The following is a 20,085-nucleotide window of genomic DNA, read 5'->3' as shown; positions in this document are numbered from 1 at the left end:
CAGTAAGCCCGTCTTTGTACTGAGAACCACACATGTTGGAGAGAAATGTATCACGAGCATTTCCATCAATAATATAGTTAATTCTTCCTGGCTGTCATTATCATTCCTACCATTCTTCCCCCGAGAATACCAGAACTCTCAGTATGAATTCATATGTACTGTATTATTTAACTTCACCGCCTGTGTTGGCCAGAAGCAAGATAGTTTTGTTCCACCTCCACATTTTTGATATCTGTGCTGCTCCGTAGAGAATGAATTGCAAAACTGTGTCTTGGGATGAGGTTACATTTTCTGATTAGAATCTGATAGAACAATGATAAAATGACTCTCATCTGGCTTTGAAATGTCAGATAAGACTTCCATCAGCCTGCAAACTCAGCATCCTTTCATCACAAGTATTGCTGGCCTGGCCTATCATCAGGGCAGATGAAAGACTTGAAGATATTTGAAGATACTGGGAAATGACATTTTGGGTATGGGCGGCTGCATTAGTCAACTCTCCAGAATGGACAGACATAGATTAACAATTGGACAACTGACTCTAACCGACACAGACTAATGGTAATTGGATGGGTTTGAGCCCTTTTTCACTAACTCGACTGTTTTTTTTTATTTTTTTATTTTACACTAGGGACAGTACCTGGTACTTTTTTGGTGTGGCGAGGTTCCAAGCGAGCCGAGCCGGTATTAAAATATGACGTCAACCAACTGCTGGCCACTGATTGGCCAGAATGTCTTCACTGGAAGAGTCATGAGTCTGTCAAGTGTTTGGAGCTGAGGAGAGGATTGAAAAAAGAGAGGTAGACGGAGCAATGCATTGATAGTTTACACACAAAAAGTTAGGGATGTTTGACAAGAATCTCCCTATAAAAAGTTCATGCTACAGTTATATTCTATCATGAAAGCCTTTTAAGTAGAAGGATGCAATGGTCATTTCTTTATCTCAAACAAAAGCTAACAACAGTGGTGGCTATAGCACAACAAACATCTCAATGTCTCTATAACTTGATCAATTTGATCAAAGTGTTGTCTTGGTCTCATGATGTCAAAATTTGAACATCAAGAGGAGAGGGAGAGAGAAGAGGACAAATTGTCATTGAACCAGAACATTTAGTGGTTCAATGACTATTGAACCACTAAATGCTTGTGATTTTTGTGGTGAATCACCTTGTTAGAGAACAGCATGTTATTCAATAAGGACTGAAACATTGAACAACTGGACATGTGCATTCAAAAGCTTAGAGAAGGTTAAATTAAGTTCACCTGTAAAGGTGCATTCTGAAATTTAATCCAAAAGCCAAACATCCCTAACTTTTTGTGAGAAGTGTAAATTTATTGCCCTAAGATATTATAGTAAGAGCAAACCTCTTACATTTGCAACGGTATGGACTTGATTACAAAGGGTGGTAGGTGTTTTTTAGGCTGTCTTATTATTTACGATAAAGGAACGTTACTTTCTATCAGGTAGCAAATCTGTCCTGTCCTGGTCTTTACTGGATATGGGGAATTTTACACTCCTGCAATCCCATCCAACCTACCTTCATTCTACAAGACAATACTGAACCAGTGCTGTTTCTTTATTCTCATGTTTCCCACATGGATGATTAACTGCTGATGATGCTAAGGTTTTTACCAGAGGCATATAACTTTTCTTTGTTAATCATGTATAGCCACCAAGCACTGTATCTAAGAGTTTTCATTTTTAATATGAGCTGCAAACTTTAAAAGTCATCTCGAGACGTTTTTAATGAATTCTAGGAGCTATCATTAGCTTAATGACCTTGGTAGCAGCACCTATTAAAATCTGCTACAGATGTCACCTCATGTGGAAAAGGTAAGATTTGCCAATTAGAAATGAAAAGCGTGCTTTTTGTCTGTCTTTAAGATCGAGGCCTCATTGTTTCAATGAATACTAATTATTCCATGTATCACTGGTGCCAGTGTTATCACTGTAAGCTGCCGATGTGCTGTATGAGAACAAAAGGAAGGGGGCAGGGTGTGAATTGAACAGTTGTGTAATCTAAAGTGTGGTGGTTGGTCTGCAGGGTATGGATGGTGAACTGAGCTCAAGGAATAAAATCACTGCTGCAGAACTCAAATACCACATCCAATCATCCATCGCTGTGGTTAACAAGAGCAGGATCAAGGTAACAGGCAGGATGCCAATCATAACGGTCAGTTTAATCCCTCAGTGCAGCGGAGTTCATAAAGTTTCTGTGAGGTCGTGGCACCTCGAGGCATCAAACAGCATTTATTTCCATTTTAACGATATGGAACAAGATGTGAGATAACAGCTTTCCACATCCAGTCATGCTGATGGATATGTATGATGTTCCACCTTTAATGAAACACACAGTTACACCTCAGTACATTAAAGTACAGTGTATTCTTGTTAGTGAGCCTAAAGACAATGTACTAAGTTGAGATAAGCCCTCAGGCACCTTTGTGGATCTTTAATCTCCTTCACGTTGTGTGATGCATGTCATGCTCATTATGCTGTCCTTCTATTTTCCGACATCCGCACATCAGTGTCTTCAAAGTCTTTCTCTGTGTGTTATAGAAATTGAAGTTAAGTGCAGACTCCAGACAAGCCTGTTTATGCAATTTGGTGTTTTTGCGCTGAGGGCATTATAGGATTTTTACATTATAGTTAAATTATTTGTACTGTAGTGTAGACGTTTTTCTTATAGATATCAGCTCTATTGTCTCTCTTTTATCTAAGAAGTGGTTGGTCTGGGTCAGTGCCACCAGAACAACCATCAATTAAAGGTGAGGGCAATTTGAAACAGAATATTAGTGGGAAATGTTACAGTGTATTACACTGCCTGATATTGAACCTATTAATCTATAGTATTTATGAGCCATGACGTGACCCAGTCATAGGATGTGTAATGAGTTCAATCCAGTCAGTCACAGCTGATCGAGCCTTGTTTTAATCAGAGTCATGTGAAACATTTAGTCAATCACCTGATTAGAAAGCTGATGGTAAAGGTTAATGAACAGATACTTTGATAATTGGCTACTTCAGGATTTAAAGAAAAGTGTTGCAGTGAATCAAATGGTAAGTTATAGTTTTTGGTTTTTGATGATGGAGAATTGGTGGGTCAAAATATACTGTTGCTGGCAAAACACTTACATGATCTCAAGAAATAATTCACACATTAAATGATCTGCTTATTAAGAATAATTGTTTAAATTCCAGTCACTGTTCCACAAAGTGAGGTACTACAGAGTGGTTTTCATATTGGGGAACAGAGAGCACTGGTATCTGAGCTATACAGATTATTAGCACATAGAGACAGTTGAGTTAGTCTCATAAGAACCAGTTGCATTTATACATCCTTATATTAGTCTTTGTAGTTTTAACATGGAGTGTTATTCAGACGGTTTTGGCCTTTCCCTATGTTGCATCACAACTCTGTATGATTGTCAGTGATTGAGCCTATATGGTTGAAAAGTAAATTTCCAGGAACCTTCCATGGGAAGTTGAGCTTGGGAATTTAGAAAATATTCCAAATCAGAAATTTTACCCCCATTTTCATTTATTATTTGCTAGTTAAACATTAATACCATAGATCAAATATCCATATCGAAACTTACCTGACTTGATGTAGTCTACCAGCTCAAATCTGTGGCTTCAATAGTTTTGTGCTTTAGTCTTAAAGCAGAAGTAAGTGGAATGTTTGTGTTAATATAAATTTATAAGGACTGCTAACTGCATCGGCTGACAAGAAGTTAGCCAAAACGACCGGATCGCTTACTTCTGCTTTAAAACTCCAGGGTTTTAGAACTCACCTGTGCATGTGATGGAGGACTGCACAGTGCATGTAGGGGGCGTGGCCTCAATAGCCCTGCAGTAAGCAGTGTGCATGCTTGTGTTCAGTCTGGTTGGTTAAATCTATTTAGCCAATATTATGATACAATATATCCCCCCCAACTATATTTAAGTGCCCTGTTTGTGCCCAGCCTTCAAATTTTTAAATTGACAGTTTATTCCAGTATAAACTTTGAAAATTCCTGGAATTTTGCAACCCTAATTGAGAGAGGCACTCACAAACTCTGCACTGTGTGTGTAAGTGTAGCCTACAGAATATCATGACCTGATGTGGCTGCACTGAAAGTGTCAACACATATTGTAAAGTTATTTGTCATCCCCTCGTACAGCAGCACCTACTTCCTCTCTTTGCCCATCTCAAAGAGATGTCTGATCCGCGGGGCTGCTTATTAATGGTCATGCCTGCCATAACACTGCATCCTGGAGCTGTGCAAATGGATGGCCCGGCTCAATATAAACACTCCCATTTCCTGCAGGCTGTCAGTAGCCACTGTGGAACAGAACACATCCAGTGGAATGAACCAAATGAAAGAGCAAATTATTCCTTCTTCTCCCTGCATGACATGTTCATCAGACCCTGAAAGTGTGTTTGCCTCACTTGCCCCTCTCAAAGCACTCTTGCTAAAATGCAGCATTTGTGAGTGTGTGTGTGTGTGTGTGCATGTGAGTGAGTGTGTGCATGCTTTTTCAGTGGACGATGAGCGTTAAACCATTGTACCACCAACAAACACACGATGAAACTTAATCTGCGGGGATGATGGATGTCAGCACTTAATGAACAGTATATTTCCGGTGAACTTAAGGGGAGAAACAGAAGATGCACTCTCCTCCCTTCCTCTTCCTCTCACCTCAGGCAGTGGTCTTCTATCTGTTTGTGCTGCCCCATGTGTCTCAGTCAGAGGCTCCTGGCCGACTTGGCACTTACCTGACCTAGAAAACGGAAAATCTGCAGCTTCCTGACTGCGTCCACTAAATTTAACACCCAACCCTTTTCTCCTCTCTGCAATCCTTGTTATCCCAGGAGCTTTAGGCCTTCTGACAACAATTGATAGGACTGCTAAGTATAGCAGAACAGTGGAGGGGATGAGGAGGAGGAAGAAGGCGGATTGTAAAGGTAAACAACATGCAGCCATCCCTGGGATTTAACAGCGACACTTCGCTTTGAAGCACGACATGAAAGAGCTTCTTTTTGTGTCCAAGTCATATGTTCAGCTAATAAGTGTTTAATAAGTGCATGTGTTGAAGGGGGCGCATAATATGGAGACAAACCAGAGGGAGGTCTGAGCAGACAGAGAGGAGCTGGAGGCTGAGCCCAAAGTTTTTTAACATATGAAAGATTTAGAGCAGCAGAAAGGGAGTTTGGGCTTCTATTTTTATTTGTTGAGAATCACCTGCCAAGAGGCCGGGCGCTCGAGGACACGCAGAGGGGGACTGCAGGTCACTTGAGACCTTAAAGGAGACATGATAACAAAATGCTACTTATGTTAACCTACAGTACTGTGACTAATGATGCTATGGTGCTGTCAATACTGTGTATAGGTAAGACTCTTCTTTACTCCTGTTTATATTTTCATCTGCCTTAATCAAATAACTTAAGCCATTTCCCATAAACCCTCAATTTTTGATACAAAAGAAAGGGTTGGTACATTTTGAGAAAACCTGGAAAAGTCATGGAATTTGAAAATGTCGTTTTCCAGATCTGGAAAAGTCTTGGAAACCTAAGAACACCCCAAAAGTCATGGAATTGTTTTCTCACTTAGTACTAGTAACAGCCTATGTGGTTGATTTAAAATTGATAAATAAAAATTTTGTATCGACAAATCTCGCACATTGATCTGATCTAGATCAAAGAGAAACACACATTTCAGGGCAGGACAGACATGTCATGTGATTTTTAGTCTCCTTTCCTATAGAGGAGGGACAATACTAAATGCTAAATATAATAGGTACAAGAAAATCACAGCGTATGTCTGTTCTGATGATACAAGTCAGAGGTGTAAAACTCAAGAATGTGGGAGCCTCCTTTTATATTTAATAGAGGGGGGGACAATATCTGAAAGTACAGCTGTCAAGATAATGTTTTTTTTTTTTTTTTTTTACATAGTTTTATTCCTATATTTCATGCATACACCGACAGTTTAGGCCCTAAAGTTTCCATGATTATACATGACCCCTGCACTTTAGGGGTCATGTATAATCATGGAAACTTGCTGCCAAGTCATGGAAATTTGTTGGCTAAAATGTGTATGACAAGACAAGACCATGAGAGACTGGAGGGTTTATAGGACAGAGATGGACGTTTTTGGAAAGAATAAGTGAAAATGTTTCAGAAGAGAACATTGGTGAGTTATACAGGGATGACTTGCTCACAGTCACAACACTGGCTACTGGCTGTCACCGTTCAAGGTTCAAACCTACCAAGACCTTTATGTGTTTGTACAGTATGTTGTCCTATGGAACATTTATTATTCATTTATTTATGTTATCACATATACAGTACATTATGACATGATGATATTGAACTAAACTTCATTCATTCAGTCTGTCTGTTAGGAGCATTTTGCAGTCAAACAAACCAAAGCCTTTGGGGACTGTTCTAAAAAAAAAAAAACATTTAACAGCTTACCCCAAATTGTATAGTGCCATTATAATATGAATATATCATAGATGCTTTTACATGCTTTTAGAAGATAATTTGATGCAACAAAACATTAAGGGGCTACTGCCATACTGATCAAACACATAAGAGTCAGATTTACTAAGACACAGAGTATACTACTGTATCATGATCATAGGTATGTTAATTAACCATAGAAAAGTAATTAGTCTGTCCCAGTTCAGGGGCCCGTCCTTCAGAGGCTGTATTTCAGGACTGATTGTATCACAGCGCTGTGACTAGGCCGTCTCATTAATGCTCCTTCAGATGTGGCCTTCTTTTCCTGGGCTTCAACAGGTGCATCCTCAGTGATCCAACCTACCCACACCTGTAATCAAGTTATTATGTTTTTGTAATTAAGTTGAAAGGCCACAACTCTGAAATCATAGCATATAGCAGGATAACAGGACAGCCATGCAAAGCGCAGCCTCATATAACAGTACTAGACTGGGACGCCACCTTGCTCTCTTGTTAGAGACCATATATCACACCTCCAGTGTTGGTGCCAAGGTTTACAACCACTGCAGCACTTTAGCCTCAGTTTATCCTACCATACCAACAACCTTCAACAGGCCGACCTGTGGGGTCAACACAGGATACCCATCCTAACGGTGGGAGAAATGTCTTCAGTGCCGTTACGTATACAGCAAAACTGTGATGGTGTGTAGAATTTAATATTCCCCCTGTGATAGATGAAAGACATCATTAAAGCGGAGTAATGAACTTCCTAGGTTCCTATTTTGAGCGTGGTTTGAGGCTGTTGCCTATAGGCCTGTCAGTCTGTCAGTATCTGCTCTAATATTTTCCACTCCTCTAAACCCTGCTGGCTGAATACTCAATCACTCAGTTAATAAAAGGCTGTTCAAGGAGCTGTTCATCTTCAACTCAGCCACACAACTTATCTCTGTATTGGGAGTATTGGTGCTTCAAGTCCAGATAAAGTTTTAATGGAACTGAAGGAGAAAGAATCACTTGAGTTTAATTAAACTGAGCAAATAATTATCCATTTGACCTAATAATTGGTATTCCTATGACATGCTGGTACTTTCTTACCTCAACTAAATAGGATTCTCTTCAGTCAGGAGGATGATTTTTTTTTTTTTTCATTGTGAGTCTTCCAGTGCCCTGTGGAATCATTATCCAGTGACCCCTCCAAATTAACATCATGTGCCCATCAGCCAGCGGGTAGAAAGTGCTCAAGTTAGAGCTGGACAGAGCATCTCGGTGGAATATAAAATTAGTCTCATGATCTCCAGTAGATGGGTCATACGAGTAGATGGGTCACATCAAGTCTCTGTGGAAGTTTCCCACAAAATTTAGAAAGTCTTGTGTTTTACAAGAAGGAATTTAAGAAGCTGTCTTTGTGTCAGATGTGATCATCGCAGTTTTATATACATTTCAAAACTCTAAACTCGATAATATTGAGCTAATCCTTTTTAGCTTTTTAACTTTATATATACTTGAGATGGGAATGTGACAATAAGTGGTCTGTAATGTAGCGTACGTGGTCCAGTCTGGTCCTGACATGAATGTGGATGAGTGTTGAGAAATATATGATAAACTGTGTGAACTCATCATCTCTCAGTAGTCTGTAAGGAATCTGCATGGTTTACTGTGCAGTCTCTGATGCTCTTTAGAATATGAAGTACTCAATTATTAATGAATTACCCCTCTCCTTTTTAAAGCATTACTGCTGCTTATAAATTTACAGTTTACAAGCTCTGTAATTGTAGTTCGTATTGCCTCATTAGCGATCCTCAGTGTGTTTTCTTTCAGAGCATGTGGCTGAATAAGACCGGTGGCTTTATTTAGAATGCTGGATGTTTGAATGTGTTGTTCAATTGCAGGAACGTGTCTCCGTGGCTGCCAGGTTCCCCTGGCTGCCCCTATGGAGATTAACTCCAGGAAGCAGCCCGCTGAGCTCCTCGTTATTAGTGCTGTTCTCCTCTCGTAGCGCTGATTAAATAATGATTGTGCTGCAGAAAAACAAAGTTAGTTTCATGCTCCAGAGCTCAAAACCATTAAAAGTGAGTGTGGGAGCTGTTGTGATGCTAAGGAGATTCTCTTTGTCTTTGAGGGTGAGACGGACAGGTGCCGTCATCCACCCGCTTCATCGCCTTTGAATACCTGCACATTAAATGACTGCACCTCTTAACACTGTTTATGGAGGTATCAATAGGTCCTGCCTTTATGTGTACATGGCACGTGTGTGTGTCGGTGTGTGTGTCTGCACGTGTGTGTGTGTGCCTGTCTGCCCACCTCTAAGAAGCTGTCTTTAGCAGAGATAAGCAGGTGCTCTGTGCAGCTGGTGGTCAGAGATTACAGCCAACAATGTGACAGCTTCTCACCCTGGTCCAGCGCTGTCATCCACACCGCTGCTTGGAGACATGGATTCTCAAGTCAGACAGCCTGGACTCATATGATTGGCCTTTTTTTTTTGCCATTTCACTGTATTTGCTCATTAACTGTAAACCCATTCAATCTGTCCGTTGCTTTGGACTATTAGGGATAAATTCATTCTCATTCTGTTGGACCATAACTCCTTCAATCACCAGATATAAACACAGCAAATCTAAACACTGGTGTACCTCCTCCCACATAGCCCACTTTTGAATTAAAGGGATAGTTCATCCAAAATTCAAATTTCACTCATTATACTCACCCTCATGTCGACTAAGGGCTGGGAGAATTTTCAGAGTCCTCCGTGCCTTCTTGGAGTTATGGGGGGGTCCGCGCAGCAGTATTTGTCCGTATAATGGTTGTGAATTGTGCTCACTTTTCTTCGTCCAAAAAGACACTCCAAAAAACACACAGCTAGTCTGTAATGTCCCTCTTGTATTGAAGCCCCGGCATGAGAAATTGTTCCGCGAGTCAGTGCAAATCACGCGACATTTGCACTGACACAGGAAGAGCAGTGAACTGAGACACTGTAAATATAGACTTATTTAATTTTTTTCGGAACAATTTCTCATGTCGGGGCTTCAATACAAGAGGGACATTACAGACGAGCAGTATGGAGGTATTTGGATGTTTTTTGGTGTGTCTTTTTGGACAAAGAAAAGTGAGCACCATTCACAACCATTATGGACAAATACTGCTGTGCGGACCCCCCTGTAACTCAGAGAAGCCACGGATAACTCTGAAAATTCTCCCATCCCTTAGTCGACATGAGGGTGAGTAGATAATGAGTGAAATTTGAATTTTGTGTGAACTATCCCTTTAAACCTTGAAAACCTTGTTCTGTTTCACACATAAATGCCATAAAATTCATCACCTGATTTATCTTACTCTTCTCTATAGGTCGCATAAAATGTATATTGTATACAATAAAATGTCTACTGTATGTCACGGCACTTAGTCCACAGAAGAGGCTCAGAGCCTCTCTCTCTTCTGATTTGTAGTTGCTATGGCTAAGGCTCTGGAGAGCAGTCTGGGAGAGGAGATGCAAGACTACACTGAGATAAAAATATATCTTCTAATTCAACAACGCTTCAGATGTAACACAGGAAAAGTGTAAAATATGTGACCTTGATATGTGTGAATTCACATCAGTAAGTCCCCCAACATTCTCACTGCTCAACCAGATACACAGTAGATGAAAAATGGCAACATGGGATTTGTGGAGCGGTGAACACACTATAACTTCATTTTAATTTATATATTTGAACCTTCAAAGTTCAGGTTTCCAAAGTTGGACTGAATGGTAAAGTCTTTTTTTTTTTCGTTTTCTCCTCTAATGGATTTGCAGCACATGACTGCAGAATAAGTGCCATCTTAATAAATACCTACTTTTAAAAGTTAATTTCTTTTTTATTTAATTTGATTGCTTCTTTTTAGACAGACTTTTCAGTTATCATTGTTGTTGGCTGGAGGCTTGACAACCCAGAGCCCCATTCGGATACAGGGCCAATTTTATTATCCAACTCCTTCCCCAGATTCACGGCTGGCCAGCCAGCCAGCCAGACAGAAGGGAAATTTGGCACCGTCCTCGGACTCCACCCTGCCAGTTTGAAAACAAAATGACCTTTATCACTGACAAATATTCAAAAGCAATTTGAATAGCAGGTGCTCCTAAATTAGAATTAAACAGTGAAACCCTGCAGGAGACTAATAGTGGGTTGGCTCATACTGACCATTAGCATTTTGGAGATAATATTACAGAATTAATTAGAGATACTTTAGTATCCATTACTGCTTGGAAAGAATAGTCTCAAAAGCCATCACTCTATGGAGGCCTCAGTCTTAAATGGATGTCACAACCATGGGATGATTTCAATCTAGGTGAAAATGTCTCCATTCATATTTAAATAGCTCACAAAAATATCCAGCCTCACACCAATCGCTTCGAGATTGAGACTTTTTTTCTGTTCCATACTAAACTAATGCATTGAATTGCTAATATGCCCTATGAATAAATGAATAAATCCTTTTCAGAAGTCATCATTTCCCCTCTCTGTCCAGTCCCTGGGGAGTCCAGATAAGATAGGCCTGCCAGGAGATGACTGATATAATGATACCTGATTGGTTGGGGAAACTCAGTTTCTTTTTTTACATTCTGTACAATCATTACAGTCTCATAATGAAGAACATCTATAAATAGGTGTGTGTTATTCAATGAATACAGGGAGAACAGTCAGTAACAGACAAATGAGGGAAACCAGAATCCTTTCACATTGAAAATGAAAATGACAGAGTTGAATTTGAAGAAGCACGCACAGGAGATGTGCGAGAAATTCACAACAAAGCGATGAGAACATCGACCTGTTGGCTGCTGCTTTGAAATCAGTTTTGAAACAGGCTTTTTTCCGCCTTCCTCATCTTTCCCTCTGTGCCTCCGTTAGCTCTCTCTGGAGTTACTGCAGCAGCATGCAGCACCGGTTCATTTATACTGTAAAGTTAACCTTGGGTCATCACCGCAGTCAAAAATTAGTTTTTTCAGAGTGCTAAGCAACAGGCTCTGTGCTCAAAGATACAGTAAGTAAAGCTGCATAATTAAGTCATCCATAGACAGCCTCGGGGCAAAAAGAGAGACTGAAAACACAGGAATAAAGATGGAGAACGGTTCATTCATTCACAAAGAGAAGCTTTTCTCAACTTAAGATATTTATGTTGACAGTAAAGAGAAGGACTTGTTGAAGTGGAGCCTTCATGGCAGGCTTTTCCACAAGGCTTAAAATTATTCTATTTATTTGGTCCAGAGGGGCACATCAAGGGGCAAAGGGGCAGTAGCTTTAGCAATCATAACCATACAGAGCATGTCACTGCATTTGAATGAAGCCATATGAAAAATTAAAATAAGAAGGAAGGATGATGGCCAGTGAATATTGGTTAATAAATGATGATTTAAGATTTTAGATCCATTCCCTATTGAATTTAATAATCCAATACAGTGAACATTTAACTTCCTACATTTATTTTTAGTTGCATTTTGTCCATGGAGTTGTGGGCAGGAACAGTTTTTAAAACACTTTACTCAGTGGTGCTATAAGCTTTACAGATCAAACCTCTTGGAAAAAGATTGTGCTCTGTACCAACGATATAAAGTAAATGTCATGTCCACTGAGTGCAGCCATAATTTCAAGATAAAGTTGTGATTTCTATCTGGCACCCAAGGGCCTCATATAGAAACTTCTATTGCAAATTTCACACAGCGTGACTGACACTTGCAGGACTTAGTATTTGGACTTTAAATGTAGGAGCCATAAAGAGGTTATACAAAAAAAGGTAACAGGCCAATTAAAAATACACAGTGTCTCTAAAAACCAACTCACATGAAACCAACATGGAAAAACACTGTCTTAACAATGAAGGAAAAATAACTATTGGATTATTGTTTGTTAGATTGAAATGAGTTTATTTAGTCTACCTTCTAGCACAGTGCAGATGGTACAGACGGGCTTGGCTGAGAGCAAAGAGAAACTGGGTCTGTGTTGAGCTCAGTGAGGGAGATGGAAAAAGGGAGGGAGCTTTTATAACACTCAGGCCTGAGAAAAAATATTTAAAAAAAAGGAGATATGGGGTATGGTTAAACCGATAGGGAGACTTTAAATCCAATATCAGCAGTTTGAGGGGTTTTCTTCTAATATTTAATGTATTAATAAAAGACTGTGTTGAATGTACAAGTTCAAAATATCTTTGTTGTCCCTACAGGGATGTCGAAAACACACACACACACATACTGTAGCATTGAAAACTCAATCAACAGCCTCATATGATGGCCGATAGTGATACGCATAAGTGTTCATTCATCAAGATCAAATTGTAAAGGTCATGTAAGCACGTGTAAGCATCTCCAGAGTCCAGACAACAGTTAAAGGGATAGTTCAACATTTTGGCAAATTAGCCTATAGCCATAATCCCTATAGTCACAGCAGTAGGTTCATTACCTTTAATTATCGGTGCATGTGGTTTTGAGATCAGCGGGGCAGAGACGTGAGCTGCTCAGCTAACACAATGGAGGTGAACGGTACAGGTCCCCTGTCCCTCATCAAACTCATCAAATACACAACTCCACAACAACAAGTTGTGACCTGCACATTCGCCACGCTATGAAATAATCATGTAAAATTTTGTAACATTATGACACATGAAGTAAACACTTGGAACTGCTTGCGTTTTTAAAATCACTCTGCTCAGCAGCCGTGTCTGGAATGTAGTTTCGGCTATGCATTTGCCTCCAAAACAACTCTGTCTCGTAATGTTACATGATTGATTATACATGATTATTTCATAGCGTGGCGAATGTGCAGGTCAGAACTTGTTGTTGTGGAGTTGTGGGATTGTGTATTTGATGAGGGACAGGGGACCTGTACCGTTCACCTCCATTGTGTTCACTGAGCATCTCACGTCTCTACCCTGTGGATCTTAAAACAACATGCACTGATAATTAAAGGTAACCTATCTACTGCTAGGACTATAGGGGATTATGACAATAGGCGAATTTGCCAAAATGTTGAACAATACCTTTAAAATACCATCTGCCGTTTGAAGACTGAGGAGCAGCAGAGGAACTTTCACTTCAGTCTATCAGTCATCAAACATCATCAAACTGGATGGGACTATTAAAAACTAACATTTATATCACTGCCAATGCAGATTTATGAATGGTAACAGGAGTCTGCATTATCTTAGCAAGGCAATTTTATTTGTATAGTCCATTTTTATAATTTTTTGTCTCAAAGGGCTTTACACAGCATCATAACAACATCCTCTGCCCTTAGACCCTCACATCGACTTAGGAAAAACTCCCTGGAAAACCCTTTCAAAGGGGAAAAAAATGTAGAAAGATCAGTGTGAGCAACATAGGAGGGATCCCTCACCCAGGACAGGGAGACGTGCAATAGACGATGTATACAGACAAGAAAAAAGTTTATAACACAATATGGAAAAACATGGAAATGGTTAACAAGCAACTGTTCTGCAGGAGAGCAAACGTGTAAGGACTCTGCTACTTAATTTACACTGGATAATCTTAGTCAGTGTTATCTAAGATAGCAGAGCATCATATTTGCAACTCCAGTCAGTGCTCATCCTCAAAGGCTTTTCTGTATCTGTTGGATATCAGAAGCCTCTGACTGTGATAGCCTTTTCACTCATCTGTTGTGGTGCTAATGCTTTAATAGTTTATTAGTTACAGCTAATTAACTCTGACAGTTGTTATTTCACCCACCACTATCAATGTGTAGCTTTTGTCTGCCATTCTTTTATCCTTTTCCTATACCGCTTCTGCATGCATGATAATGGTGGAGGCTGGAGCCAATCCCATCTGACACAGGGTGAGGGCGGGGTTCCCCTGGACAGGTCACCAGTCTGTCACAGGGCCACTTATAGAGATGAACAACACACACACTCACATCAGTGCCTACAGGCAATTATGGAAGAGTCTCCAATCAACCTAATGGGCATGTCTTTGGACTGTGGGAGGAAGCCACCTTGAAGCTACACCTGGACAGGGAATCTGACCCAGAACCTTTTCACTGAGAGGTGACAATGCTAACCACCGCCACCACCACCACCACCCCTGCTTCTGAAATTAAAGGGATAGGCCAACATTTTTTTTTTCGTGTCTTGCCTCACTCCTGAGTCCATGACCAGCAGATAGACACCATCCTTTCGACTGTGCGTGCAGTAACAAGGGAGATACGGGCAGAGCTGGCGCACCGCTAATTAGCTTAGATTAAACGCTGGAAGTGCATAGGCTCTGTAAATATATCTCTTTATCGACATTTCAAACATTTTTAGGCGGGAAAGTAGCCGTTTAGATCAGCAGTGTGTCATTAATTTGTCTAAATACCAGCTGTTTACAGTTTTGTTCGGACAAAGCTAGCCGTTGTGACCAACACACTTCCGGTTACTTTCACAAAATAAAACACCCGTTGCCCTTTATACAGAAAACCATGATGATAGAATTTGTGCTTTTACTTTGAAATAGGAAGCTAACCTACCCTCGATGTAGCTAGCTTGAACCAAAATAAACCGTCTTTGCTTGAACCCTCCATTTTGACCGATCTCATCTCATACCGGAGATGCCTTACCGAAGAGTTTTGTCAGCTCTGAGACGAAGATCGGCCCGCCGGTTTCCGTTAAGAGTTGCTAAAGAGTTTCTCTGATGACTTTAGGTGGAGGCAGGCTAACACTACCTATGCACTTCCAGCGTTTGAGCTAAGATAATTAGCGGTGCGCCAGCTCTGCCCATATCTCCCTTGTTACTGTACACAAAGTCGAAAGGATGGTGTCTATCTGCTTGTCATGGACTTGGGAGTGAGGCAAGACACAAAACATTTTTTTTAGCTTATCCCTTTAAAAAAGAATAAAGGCAGCTTTATAGGCATAGCAGCAGTAACACAGGTCATAGGTGGTGAATGAAGCTGGCCCATGGATGCTCTGGTGTCAGAATGAGGAGGGAGGAGGAACAGGTTTGATTAATTTCAGCTGTGAAGCGCTAATGAAAGTGACAGAAGTAGGAGAAGTCTGATCGCGTGGAGTGGATCCAGATGGAGGGAAGTGGAGAGACAGCTGATTCAGACCTGGCACCTCATTTGAGCTTTGTGTTAGAGAGGAAACCACGAGTCTAATTAAATGGATGGTGATTTACACAGTAATAGGTTCCCTCCTGTCACCAGATAGATAAAGTCCATTTTAACACCTCAGTTAGCTCGCTGTTCATTCTCCAAATGTTTTATTTTTTTGTTTTAATGTATCTAATCAAATGAGAGAAATCCTCATTGGAATGGAAAAAATCTACATTAGCGAAGCACTTCTACATCACTTGATCTGTCAAGTAATTTGTTTTTCCTGAGATCATTTGAATATAGGAGACACTTCATTCATGAAAGATGTGAAAGTGTGCAACTGCACAGCTGTGCAAACAAAATGCACCTGCATGGCAACAAGGGAGACTTTCTCCTGTTGGCATTTTTCTCTCTCTCCCTCAAAGACAGAACAAAAGAGCGACTGACTAGCTGAGATGGGTGTTTTTACAGCGCATCAGAGACAGAGTGCTGCGTTAAAAACCATCTGAGCCATCTGCCTGGCTCAGAGTGTAATGAGGAGACCTGTGCTGTGGTGGACAGTTCAGTTCAGCTAAGGCCTTGTGTCTCTAACAGGAACAGCAGTGGTCTGTTTAGCTTTGGATGCTCCATGAGGCAGACCTGTTCTCCACTCAAGACACCAGAACAACCGCATAGATTTTGTTCCCAAAGCACTCCAGTGAACAGCATGATGGTGTGAACCCCTCTGTCTTTCTCTCGCAGGGCTGTTGCTAAGAATTCTGGGCCCCCTGAAAAAATACTGAAGTGGGCCCCCACACCCTGACTTCTCATCGCCACTTTTTTGATTGACTGTGTATAAGAGGAATTTAGTTTTTTTTTTAAATCAGTTACCTGGGGGGTTTGTGGGTCCTACTGGGCTGTGGGCCCCTAGAATTGTCATCACCTTTCTCCCCTATGCAACAGCCCTGTCTGCAGGGGTCTCACATTCACCATGTGTGCGTACAACCAAGAAGCCATCTTATTGGGAGAAATCCAGTTAAGGAGGTAAATGGGGGGACTGTGCTTCGTGCAGGTGCTCAGTAATCAGATTGCAGCACTGTCTCCGACCAAGGCTGGCAGATTAAGTGTATTACACAGATGAGGAACGATGTTTCCTGCTCCGCTGCTGCCACAGTGATTGTGAGTTTCCGCCTTAAAGGGATAGTTTAACATTTTGGCAAATTCGCCTATTGCCTTAATCTCAATAGTCTTTGGGGTAGGTTCATTACCTTTAATTATCAGTGCATGTTGTTTTGAGATCGGCGGGGCAGAGACGTGAGCTGCTCAGTGAACACAATGGAGGCAAACGATATTTCCGCCTTTCCCTCATCAAACTCATCAAATACACAATCCAACAACTCCAAAACACTCTGGTGGACAAGTTGTGACCGCACATTCACCACGCTATGGAATAATCATGTAACATTACGAGACGGAGTTGTTTTCAAGGCAAACACGTAGCCGGAACTACATTCCAGACATGTTACATGATTATTTCATAATGTGGCAACTGTGCAGGTCACAACTTGTTTGGTGTTGTTGGATTGTGTATTTGATGAGGGAAAGGCGAAAGTACCGTTTGCCTCCATTGTGTTAGCTGACCAGCTCACATCTCTGCCCCACCGATCTAAAAACAGCTTGCACCAATGATCAAAGGTAATGAACCTACCCCTAAGACTACTGTATAGGGATTACGGCAATAGGCGAATTTGCCAATATGTTGGACTATCCCTTTAAGTCTTTGCTGTGCTTAGCTGTTCCTACTCAGATAAATACAGCCAATAAAAAGAAATCGGCTGTCTCCATTAGAAATCGAGTTGGCTTAACCAGATTTCTCTTAACCTCTATCTCTGCTCGAGGAAACCGTTTACATGACATTGAACAAATCAGGTTAAACAAATAAAGGCTTAACTGAATTCTTTTTCATTTTGTTAGCCAATCTGATGGTGCTGTGAATGTGTGTTTTCCCTCTGGCCCACTCAGGCATTTCACTGGCAGCGTCGGTGGTATCCTTGCTCAACTGTCATGCAAATTAGATATTGCCAACCTTTGGAAATTGCTAAGACATAATAAAGGAAAAATTCCGCTCTTTTCAAGTCATACAATACACACACGTCAGGTGTGCTGAATGCTGAGAAAGCCCCCTCGCTAAAACAATCCCATATGGTGTGTGAGTGGTTCAGGTTATTTGGCGTTGGTAATGCACAGTGTTGTTATCTGCAGTATATAGGAGAGGCAGGCTGAAGCAGCAGCACAGAGGCAGAGCCATGTGCTGCTGTAACACAGGGGCCAGCACAACACAGCATTTCTGAAAGATGCCCACTGAAAAAATCCAATTATGCATTTCAATGTACGCTTTATGTAGAATATTTTAAATGCCTTATGTTCCCATCAAGACAAAGAGATGTTTATGCTCAGAATGCCGTACAACCTGTAGGTGTGCTCGTGCGTAGGGATGGATACAGTAATCCAGCAGGTTTAGAGAACTGGAAAATTGAAAGTTCTGTTTTACCAAGAAACTTGAAACATGCTGAAATCTTCTACATAAAGCATATTTGGACTTTCCAAAAATTGTCCCAAACACTTTTTTCTGGTGGCCCTGAGTACAGTAGCAGCTGTCACACACTGGTCTGAATCGACTGAAGCTGACACACTGACTAACTCAATACAGTCCTACATCAAATAACCTAACCATCCCAGGGCTCCACACTAACTTTATTTACCAGGAGCACAATGGCCCCTGACTTTAAATTTTAGGAGTGCAGGCAGAAAACTTGAGGGCGCACACCATAAATCAACTTTTAAATAAAATATTTACATTATTTTTCTAATGAGAGATTCCAAAGTCTTTGAGTCGCCTCTACTATGATTAATGTGTTCATGCTAAAAAGAAAAGGAGGGGGGGGGGGGGATTTACTGGGTGCACATGATCAGATGAAAAATGTACTTGCACTGTCTCAAATTTAGGGGCCGCCCTGCATCCTAAACTAAGGCCGCACTCATACTAGGCAGTCGTACCGTGCCCAAACACGTTTGCCTCAGAAAGTCTGGATTCTATTGGTAGTGTGAGTGCAAGTGTACCGTGTTTGAGTACGGTTCACTTCCCTGGCCCGGTACGGTTAGAAGAGGTGTGCTTGAACACGGTACACTTGCTCAGGAATGCGCACATGCACGTAATGCACTTTGGGTTTGTTCTCCATCACGTTTCTGCAACCGCGTATAAACAACAGTCACTTAAAGCAGAAGTGAGTGATATATTTGTGTTAATATAAGTCTTAAATAGTTATATCTTCCGACAGCAATCACTTACATAGAGTGTTTGGACTGAAACACGGGTCTCTCAGTCCCTCTGCTCTGCTCTGAGCCGAAGAGAAAACATTTATCGTATCCTACAGTTTTTATCCAATGAGGAGAGAGAACGGCATGCAGGGCTGTGTGTGCAGCCAAGAAACGCCGTGAATGTGGTGACGTAGCGACGAGGACTGTTATGGTGCGTTCAAGGAAACTCGTATTTTTCCGACCGTGAAGTGGTACCAGTTCGATCTGGTACGAGTTCACCGGTCGGAAGTTACGAGTGGCCGTTATAGTGACTTTCACAGGTAAAACAGGTCGGAAAAACACGAGTGGGTTGCCTGAAACGCTACAAAGTCGTAAGTTGTGACTTGAAGCTGTAATTTACGATTTCAAAAGCCTGCCTGGAACGCAGCATTAGCGAAAATGACCGGATCACTCACTTCTGCTTTAACGATTACGTTGTGCCATGCGTATGTCAACATCGCTAGCTAACATCGCTTTGAGTAAACTTCAAGATAACCATGGCAACTGGTCAAACAGTGGAAAAGCGCCGTTCTTCTGCAATCAGGTTAAAGGGATACGTCAACATTTATTTTCACGTCTTGCCTCACTCCCGAGTACATGACCAGCAGATAGACACCATCCTTTCAACTGTGCGTGCAGTAACAAGAGATACGGGCAGAGCTGGCGCACCGCTAATTAGCTTAGCTCAAACGCTGGAAGTGCATAGATAGTGTTAGCCTGCCTCCTACCTGAGCCGAAATCAGCAGTCAGAAGCTGATTTCAAAATGCATATTTGTGACCAATGGGAGAGAGAGGGGTGGGCCATGGCATGCAACTACAACTACGACAACTACAAAACAATTAAAATGCTGAATTCCATTCTAATGGGGAAAAAAAACACATGATAACAAACATATGTACGTGCCTGTCAATAGCTCCTCTCTATGACACTTGTATCTTGACCAGTAGTTTTTTTTTTTTTTTTTTACCTTTCTGTCCTGTTTTGGTCCTGCTTTATTATGTCGTCAGGTTTGTTCTGTCCGTTGTTTTCTGTTTGTCTGTTTTTGGTCAGTGTATTGTCAGTTTATAAATTGTGTATGTCATTGCCTGTTTCCATTAAATAAATAATAGTAGTTTTTTTTTTTAAATGCTGAATTTCATTCTAATAGAAAAAAAACACATGATAACAAACCTGTTTGTCCATAGCCTGTCCATTATCTCCATCGTGTTTTTACCTGAGAGTGTCTATGCTCTTCTCTCTGACACTT

At 41.0% G+C, this 20,085-nt stretch overlaps 1 protein-coding gene across 1 annotated transcript in view; it reads left to right on the top strand.

Annotated features, from left to right (window-relative positions):
* stk32c (serine/threonine kinase 32C) overlaps window positions 1–20,085 on the top strand; it is a 107,342-nt gene that overhangs the window by 50,336 nt on the left and 36,921 nt on the right. The gene's annotated exons all lie outside the window — the stretch shown is intronic.

The sequence above is a fragment of the Trachurus trachurus genome, assembly GCF_905171665.1.
Source record: "Trachurus trachurus genome assembly, chromosome: 15".
In the NCBI taxonomy this organism is placed as follows: Eukaryota; Metazoa; Chordata; class Actinopteri; order Carangiformes; family Carangidae; genus Trachurus; species Trachurus trachurus.
This window is presented reverse-complemented; position numbering and strand designations above follow the sequence as displayed.